This window comes from Pipistrellus kuhlii, unplaced genomic scaffold (genome assembly GCF_014108245.1).
Source record: "Pipistrellus kuhlii isolate mPipKuh1 unplaced genomic scaffold, mPipKuh1.p scaffold_m20_p_3, whole genome shotgun sequence".
Taxonomy (NCBI): domain Eukaryota; kingdom Metazoa; phylum Chordata; class Mammalia; order Chiroptera; family Vespertilionidae; genus Pipistrellus; species Pipistrellus kuhlii.
Window position 1 is genome coordinate 7,044,030 of NW_023425529.1, and position 8,102 is coordinate 7,052,131.

Below are 8,102 nucleotides of genomic sequence, written 5' to 3' on the forward strand. Positions count from 1 at the left end.
CTGTCCAGCCCCTGCCCCCACGCCTCTTTGTCTCTCCCTAGGACTCTGTCCCTCTCTGTCTCTCTCCCCCCTTGGTCACTCTGACACCCCCTCCCCGCCTCTTCCCGTAACTCTGTCCGTCCGTCTGTCTGCGTCTCAGCCCCTCCCTCCGGCCTCCCGCCCTCTCGGCCCCCCCCCCCCCCCAACCTCCCGCCAGCAGCGAAGTTTGTGGGAAGCCGGGGCGGCCAAGTGGGGACGCCGTTTCCCAGGGACCCCTCCTCGGCGGAGTTAAAGCGGGAAAGGGGGGCCGGGGGCCGGGGCTGGAAGTGGAAGTGGGGGGGCGGCTGCCTCCGGGGCCGATGGAGTGGCCGCTCGCGGGCCGGCCGCGCTGTGATTAGAATATGAATGGGGCTCGGCGGGCGGAAGAGAAAGGCGGATTACCCGGGTGCTTTGACCATGGACAGAGGCAGCGCGGGCGGCGCGGAAGGGGCGGGGCGGGCGGCCGGCGGGTCCCGAAGGCCGGACGAGGCGGGTCTCTAACCCGGGCCCCTCGCTGGGCGCGGCTCCCCGCGGGCCCTGCGAAGCCCCCCAGTCTGCCTTCCCCCGCAGGGCTAAGTGGGACAGGCGGGAGGGGGGAGCCAGGGGCCAGCACGTGCCAAGTTAAGGTCAGGGTACCGGAGGGAGGGAGGGAGGGAGGGAGGGAGGCGGCGGGGCGGGATGCGGGCTGGACAGAGCCTGGGGTGGCGCGTTTCAGAGCGCTGGGTTCGAATCCGGGCAGACCCCACGAATGCCTTCATCTTCCCGGGCCTCAGCGTCATGGTGTGTAAACGGGCAGATCTGGCTAAGAGGTCCCCTCCCAAAGTGTGGGGGGAGATCAGACGGGGCGGAGGGTGTAAAAGGAGCGGAGTGTTGGCTGCTCCCTCTGCTTGCAACTCTCTCCGCCACCTGCCCCTCCCGGCACGGCCCCCGCGGCCGGCGCCTTCCCGCCGCCGGGCCCAGCTCGGCGTCGCCTCCTCCTCGGAGGGTCTGCGCCCGCCGCTCCGGGCGGGTCTCCTGCTCCGGCCCGGGCCGCTGCCGGGGTATCGCCCGTGTTTCTGCCGGGGCCGGCGCCTTGTCTCCGGCTGCGATGGTTGGTGAAGGGAACGGGGTCCATGAAGACCTTTGGCCGCCGAAGGCGCCGGTGCCCACAGCCGCGTGCGGTCCTGGTGTTGGTGTGCGTGCCGGCTAGGACCGCGGGGTTGTGAGTCGGATTGAGTGGCTCGCAGCCTCAATTGCTCTTTCGGAGAAATAGGGCGAATGATCCTGTCTCCTTCACCGGATGCGGGGGCGGATCTTGATCAGGTGCAGTTCAGAGTTAGAGGGAGCAGGTCCTCAGCCTTGAGACCATCCTGAGTGATGGGTCCCGGGGGAAGAATCCTTGAAGAATGCAGGGGAGAAGGGGGGGGGGGCTAGACTCAGAGGACGGGCGACACTATGATTACAGCTGTTTGTTATTATTATTTTGATTATTATTCGCGTTAAAGGGAGGTGGGGTGGAGTGGGCTTCCGTGGGGAAGGAATGAGGATAAAGTGGGCCGCGCAGGATGGGTGCTACCCTGCACGGCTGGGCTGGGTGCATCCGGCCCCTGCTCAGAGCTATCTGACCCCGGAGGGCAGCAGTTCTCAGCCACCACTGAGCCTCAGCCCCTGGGAGCTTAAAGATGAAAACAAGCACCCATTCATTCATTCCTTAGTAGTTTTTTCTTGCACATCTACTATACGCCCCGCTCTATTCTAGGAGCTGGGGATGCAGCCATGAACAAAATGGACTAAAAAAAAAAAATACTTTTGGCCCTTCTGGAGCTTAAATTGGGGTGAAGGGAGGTAGCCAATATATAAAATACATAATTAAATTATATAGTTTGTCCAGTGATGAGTGTTATGTAGCGGGTGGGACAAGAGAGGGCTTCTCTAAGAAGGAAACATTTGAGCTTTATAGTAGTGCTATGTAGGGGCTGGCGTCAGGGTGTGAAAATCCACTGGCTGTGCGCACTATGATTTTATGCATTTTTCTGAATGTATTCTAAACTTCAATAATATGTTTCAATTTCTTGCTGATTTTGCAATAGTAATAGCTACCATTTACCCTTTGTGTGTTGGCTGATTGTGCTTCCACCGTGATAGGCATTTCCATGTATTATCTCATTTAGTCCAAACAATACAGCTAACATGTTCCTATTATTGTTAGCCCCAATTTCAGAGAAGAGGGTAACTGGTTTTCAGAGTGGACAAAACAATGAACAATACAGTTCTTACCCCCAGAAGCTCGAAGTCTAAAATGAGTGTGTGTCTGCCAAAACCGGTTTGGCTCAGTGGTAGAGCGTCGGTCTGCAGACTGAAAGGTCCCGGGTTCGATTCCGGTCAAGGGCATGTACGTTGGTTGCGGGCACATCCCCGGTAGGGGGTGTGCAAGAGGCAGCTGGTCGATGTTTCTCTCTCATCGACATTTCTAGCTCTCTATCTCTCTCCCTTCCTCTCTGTAAAAAATCAATAAAATATATATTTTTTAAAAATATAAAATAAAATAAAAAAATAAAATGAGTGTGTGTGTGTGTGTGTGTGTGTGTTGTGGGAAGCAAGGGGAGGGAGGCAGGAAACTGAGTCCAGGAGGCTGATGTCAAGATAGGCCTCCTGCCGAAACCGGTTTGGCTCAGTGGTAGAGCCTCGGTCTGCGGACTAAAAGGTCCTGGGTTCGATTCCAGTTAAGGGCATGTACCTTGGTTGCGGGCACATCTCCAGTAGGGGGTGTGCAAGAGGCAGCTGATCGATGATTCTCTCTCATCGATGTTTCTAACTCTCTATCCCTCTCTCTTCCTCTTTGTAAAAAAAAATCAATAAAATATATTTTAAAAAAAAAAAGATAGGCCTCCTGGAGAAAGTGATGACTAAGCCAGGCGAGGGGGTGGAGGGTGTTACAGACAGAGGCCAGGGCAAAGAGGAGAGCATATGTGGCGTGTTTGGGTGCTGGAGCTTGGGGTGGCTGCATATGGAAGGGGGGGGGAATCGAGGGGTGATTTCTTTGGGAGGTAGGCTACCTAAATGAGATAATACATGGAAATGCCTATCACAGTGGAAGCACAATCAGCCAACACACAAAGGATCAGATCAGGAGGGTCATGCTAGGACATTTATCCCGGAAGGGTTTTGACCGCATAGGACTGGATTTGGGGTTTTGGAGATAACAGTGTGGTCATAATGCAATCTCGGGATGGGGGCTGGTTACTAAAGGCGAAGGTCATTGGGAGAGAGGGAGAGAAAGAGAGAGGAGAGGGAGAGGGAGAGGGAGAGGGAGAGAGAGAGAGAGAGAGAGAGAGAGAGAGAGAGAGAGAGAGAGAGAGAGAGAGAGAGGAGAGAGAGAGAGAGAGAGAGAGAGAAGAAGAAAGAATGATGGTCTGAATACAGACATGGCAGTGGGGGGGTGTCAGGAGATGCTGAGGAGGCTGCATCCACCAGCCTTGGTGTTGATTGGATGAGCTCAATGAGGGGTGATGCCCAGGTTTCTGACTTGGGCTGTTGATCCATTCACAGAGATGATCCAAATGGGGTGGGGTGGCAGGAGGAGGGAAGATGTGGCAGCAAGGAAGAGGTGATTGGAAGTGCTTAAGGCTTCCCGGGAACCCAGGAGTGATGAATGGCAGATAGGCCCACTAAAGCATGGAGGGGGATATGTAGACCTAGCTGGCTTCTGGAGGCCTGGGATGGATGAATGAGCAGCACGGAAGGGGCAGGGGCAGGATGGATCCTCTCAGATCACCTGGCATGGGCGGCCTCCACTACTGTAGTCTCCACAGTGCCCTGTATTTCCCAATCCTAACACTCAACTGCATTGTAATTATTTACTTGTCTGATGTCTTTTTTTCTCTATGGAACTTATCGCCATCTAAAATTGTCTTTCTTTGTTTCCTTGTTCACTGTATGCTCTCCAACCTCAGGAGGGCTGGTACTGGTCCTCCCTGCTCACTGCTGTCTCTGCACTGCATTTACTGACTGCTATGAACGGCCCCTTCCTGGGCCTGACTGGTAGCAGGCGACAGGCTCACAAAACCCACAGGAAGATGGATTTCCTTGTGCACTGAAGTCAGTGGACATGACTTTTACACATAGCATAGTACTGAAGGGTTCTTGGTTACCCTAAGTAAAAATCAGGTAGAGCCCTATTCAACTGATTCTAAAAACAAAATCAAAAGGTCAATAAATCCTCTTTAAATATATCTAAAACATGTGCACATTTCTATTTTAGACTTACATCATATGTGGGTCTAAGCGTCTTGGACGAATTCCTCCTGTCCTATTGGATAACTGATTTATCTGTGCATTCCTAAATCAATTAACAGCAAAAGGCACAAAGTAGGTGATTTTTGCCCCAAACAGGAGACATTTAGAAAGTTCTGCAGACATTTCAGGTTGCCACAATCTGGGTGGTATGGGTGTGGGGTAACACAGAGTATTGTTACCGGCTTCTAGTGGGTAGAGGCCAAAGATGCTCCTAAAAACCCCACATTGTACAGGACATTCTCTCACAACAGTAATTTATCATTCAAAATGCCAACAGAACCAGGATTGGGGCTACCTATCCTAGAAGTACTAGATGCTGGGGCTGATGACAGGGACAAAAGCCGTAGCCCTAGCTGGTCTTTCCTGATAAGTTTGACATAGGGTTGCAGAGAGAACACACCTTGGGATGTTAGTTTAGACTTCCCTCCTGGGCCTGCTCTTTTTCAAGAGTTGTCTTGAACAGGAGTCACCACAAAGCAGGATGAGGCACACAAGAAAGGCCAAGGGGCTGGTTGGTCCTCTCGCACCCATTGGTAAATAGTTCTTAACCACCAGACTTGGCTAGAGTGTCCACTCTGTTACGTCAGCAGTCCTGACAGTACAGGGCTGGCTGCATTTTTTTCCTGCTTCACTGTGGCAAAGTCTGTCCAGGACAATGTTAAAGAGCAAAAGGAATATCTCAAAGTCTCTGCCATTCAACTGCCCCGTCTTCATCCATGGGGTTCAGCCATGTTCTGCTCTGGGCTTCCACTTGTCCCCCTCACGCCAGGACCTATACACCTCCTGTTATACCAGAGATTTTTTTTTTTTTTTAATGCTCACTTAAGGATTTTTCCCCCATTGATTTTTAGAGAGAGTAGATGGGAGAGACAGAGAGAAACTCCAATATAAGAGAGACACAACCATTGGTTGCCTCCTGCATGCCCTCCACCACCACCACCACCACCAGGGCTGGGGGCCTGCAACAGCATGGAAACTGTGTTCAAAAAGGCCCATTCCGGGCTTGAGTTTCCCAAGAGTAAAATAAAAGCTCCGGTCCTCTTAAGACCTGAGCTTGAAAGTCCCTGAATGTCCTTCCTGCTGCATTCTATTGGTCAAAGGACAAGAGTGGAGGTGGACACAGTCCACTTCTCGATGCATGCACATCGAGGGGAGGGGTTATTGTTGGCAGAAGACTTTGAGGGCTAGCAACCACAGAAATTTCCTGGAAATTGTCATAGGATACCTCTGTGTACTTCCCATTATCCAAAACTAAGACAGATGACAGCTACAGGAAAGCCTGGAAAATAAAGTTTGTAAACTGAGCATCCATATACCTGGATAAAAACTGAGGATCCAATCTCAATGGAAGAATGAGGAATCAGAGCTGAAATGAGTCACCACAACATGAATGGCCTGAAGTGGTTATTAGGAACCAGAATGCAAGATCAAGGGGTAGAAGGCCAGGGAGTCCAGGAAAACGAATGGCAAGGGTAGTGAAGACAAAACAGTTTATTTCAATAATGTAGTTTAGCAGATCTGGTGATAAAATATACTTTTACACATTGTATTTTATTCATCAGTTTGTCCATTGGCTGTCAGATACTCATCTATTCCCCACTATAGACCAGGAATTAGACCAAGTGCTAAAATATAACAAGAATAAGACATTGATATATGCAAAGTAAAGGCAAAATAATGCACAAGGCTATGCCTCCTCCTTTACCATTTTCTAATTTTAGGGGACCCTTCCCTACTGTTACATAAGGTTAGAAGCAATAAAAGGCAGCTTAACTATGCTAACGACAAGAACCTTTATTCAGAAGAGTGGCAAATATTTTTATATTTGATAGCGTTTTTCTAAATCCACATCTTAAATTCCACATTCCAAAAATAGCCATTCCAGGATTTTTTTTTTTTTTTTAACTAAGTCAAGCCCCAATTGTAGACATCTGTAGGTTTTGCCTGTTCAGCATCCATCTATCACATTCATTCTATTAGAAACAGCACCATTTTTCTTTGATACCATCTACTTCAGCCTACGTGGATGGAGTCTATGGAATTGACCCCCTTCTCATTCCAGGAGGTGGGCATGTGGCCCACACATAGTCTGGGCTTTTGCTAGAATTCTTGTGAATGAGAGTTTAAACAGGAAGGGTGAAATGCTGGGTATGTGGTGGTCATTGAAGAGAGCCTGCCTGCCTGGGTCCTGCACAGATGAAGCACAGCCAAGAAACGAAGGGAGAAAGTCCAAATGATGCCTTCTGAGTAGGTGTGACCATGCCTGAAGTTCAATATCCTCTCGAACTTTTCAGTTATGAGAGCCAATAAAAAAAATTCACTTTTTTGATTAAGGCAGTTTGAGTTTCTGCTACTTGCAACCAAAAGGCTCCACATAAATAATTTCTTATGTCGTCGACTTTCATCATTTCCTGTTCTTTTCCTTTGGGATAGTTGGTCAATGTCTTCCAATTAGTACAATTTCAATGTTGATCTTCCTCATGGGTCTCTCTCCCATGATCCTGTCTGTACTCATAGAGTGGAATGGTGAATAGGAGGGCCCACACTATTTACATGTGTCTTCCTGCTTGCCCCCCTTTCCCTGAATACAGGGTTGAATTCTCCGAGTTACATATCGGTGTGTGTCGCCTCCATTGCACCGCTCTGCTCTTTGGCAATGGTAGATGACTGGTGATGCCGCCTCTGAACACTCCACTAGAGTACAACCATCTCAGTCCCACTCTGTCTGTCTCATAATAAATGTTCAACGAATATGTGTAATACTAATGATAATTAAAATTAATAATTTAAAAGCCTATTTATTATTATTCTTTCTTTTTCATCTCATGTATGTTGGGGCTCATGAGACATTTTATGTATATGGAGCTGCCTTGGTCTTTTAACATTTTTCAAATAATATTTCTTCATATGGATGTTCTGCAGTTTAATAGTTCCATATTTGTTGGTATTAGATTGTTTCTAATGTTTTCTTTCTAGTACAAACAATGCTACAGTGAATTTTTTTGTATATTTATTTTGCTCACATGTGCAAGCATATGTGGGTTATATAACCAGATAAAAAATTGAGAGGTCAAAGAGATCATGCATTTTAAAATTGGCTTATCGAGTTTCATGAACATCTTGTTAGAATTTGTGACTGGAATTTCATTGAATCTATTAATATAAAAACTGGCATGTTTATGTTATTATGTTCCTATTCAAGAACATAATAGATTTCTTTATTTAGGTCTTTATTGTCTTTTTTAAAAATATATATATATAGAAGTCAATATCTTCTACAGAAAAAAAAAGTAAGGAGAGACTTGTCTTACCAACTATTAGAATTATAATGAAATTATAGTCATCAAGATAACATGATATAGTAGCAGAGATAAACAATTTAAACATAGAATAGAGATCCCAGAAACAGACTTACTTATCTTATATGACAGATTAATGGTGAGAAGAGGTACTATTCCATAAGTGGACCTTAAAAAACTGTTCATATTGAAAAAATGAAATAGATGCCTACCTCACACCATACAAATAATTTTAACTTGGATACCAAACTTACATGTCAAAAGCAAAGCTTTATAAGATTTGACAAAAACTGTAAGTGAATATTATTCTAATCTGAGGGTAGATACAAATATTTTTAACAAGATACAAAAAGTGTTAACTATGAAAGAAAATATTGATAAAGTTTTGCCTCTATAACATTAAAAACTATTCATCAAAAGACACTGACAAAATGAAAATGAAAATTATAAGGTGTCTGTCTTAATATTACTATAGCATTTTTATTTTATTTTTTATTTTTAGCATTTCCT